This window comes from Canis aureus, chromosome X (assembly GCF_053574225.1).
Source record: "Canis aureus isolate CA01 chromosome X, VMU_Caureus_v.1.0, whole genome shotgun sequence".
NCBI lineage: Eukaryota > Metazoa > Chordata > Mammalia > Carnivora > Canidae > Canis > Canis aureus.
This window is the reverse complement of record NC_135649.1, coordinates 31,299,096-31,300,582: the sequence shown is the minus strand read 5'-3', so window position 1 is coordinate 31,300,582 and position 1,487 is coordinate 31,299,096. Positions and strand designations below refer to the sequence as shown.

The 1,487-nt window shown below is 35.6% G+C and overlaps 1 non-coding gene across 1 annotated transcript; it reads left to right on the top strand.

Moving 5' to 3' along the window:
• Window positions 1-209: 209 nt before the first annotated feature.
• On the top strand, window positions 210-316 carry LOC144309369 (U6 spliceosomal RNA). The gene has a single exon (XR_013375386.1). It is a non-coding gene; the product is annotated as a U6 spliceosomal RNA (small nuclear RNA).
• Window positions 317-1,487: the final 1,171 nt, after the last annotated feature.

Sequence of the window (1,487 nt, the reverse complement as noted above, 5' to 3'; positions counted from 1 at the left end):
AATAATGTTGAGCATCTTTGATGTGTTTATTTGCCATCTATACTGGTTGACTAGTGTCCCCTCTGAATTCATGTTCACCTGGAACCTGTGAATGAGACCTTACTTGGAATTGGGGTCTTTGCAGATGTAATCAAGTTAGGATAAGGTCATACTGGATTAGGGTGGGCCCTAATCTAATGAATGATGTTTTTATAAGAAAGGAGAAATTTGTGCTCGCTTCGGCAGCACATATACTAAAATTGGAATGATACAGAGAAGATTAGCATGGTCCCTGCGCAAGGATGACACACAAATTCGTGAAGCATTCCATATTTTTAAGTTTATAAAAACAAGTCTGATTAAAAAAAAGAGAGAAATTTGGACACACATAGTGGTCTGCCCTTATCTGTGAGGGATATGTTCCAAGACCTGTGAGGATGCCTGAAACCATGAATAGTATGTACTATGTACTATATTTTTTCCTATATGTACATACCTATGATAAAGTTTAATTTATAAATTAGGCACATGAAAGACTAACAGCGATAATAATAGAACAATTTTAATAGTATACTGTAATAAAAGTTAAGTGAATGTGGTCTCTCTCTCTCTCTCAAAATATCTTATTGTCCTGTACTCACTTTTGTGATGATGTGAATTGGTAAGATGAAATGAGAGGAATTACGTAGGCTTGTGACATCGTGTTAGGCTACTATTGACTTTCTGACGCTGTGTCAGAGGGAGGATCATCTGCTTCTGGATTGTGGTTGACCAGGGGTACCTGAAACTGTGGAAGGCAAACCGCAGAAAAGGGGTGACTACTTGTACATACACAGAGGGAAGACAAGCATGTAGAGACGGCGGCAGAGATTGGAGTTATGTTGCCACAAGCTAAGGTAAGCCAAGGATTGCTGGCAATCACCAGCAACTGGGAAGAGGCAAGGAAGGATCCTCCCCTAGAGCCTTCAGAGAGAGCATGACCTTGCAGACACCTTAATTTTGGACTTCTAGCCTCAAAAATTATGAGAGAATAAATTTCTTTTTTTTTTTTTTGAGAGAATAAATTTCTGTTATTTAAGCCACCACGTTTGTGTTGCTTTGTTACAGCAGCTCTGGAAAAGTAATATACCACCTGTATATCCTCTGGTGAAATGTGTGTTCATGTCTTTTGGCCATTTAAAAATTGTATTGTTTGTTTTCTTATTGTTCATAGTTTTGTTCAACACTCTACTTTTGGATAGCAGGAAGACCTGCTATATATAAATTATATATAAATTATATATAAGTATATCTAAATTAGTCTTTAATATAATCAAATATTCACTCATGTTTAAATTTCCAGTTGTCTCATAAATGTCATATTTTTTTTCTGTTTGCTTGTTTGAATGCAAAGAAGGTCCATACATGGTAATAGTTGATATGTTTCTTGTATTCTTTTAACTTATAGTTTCCTCTCCTATCTTTTTTTTTTAATTTTTATTTATTTATGATAGTCACAGAGAGAGAGA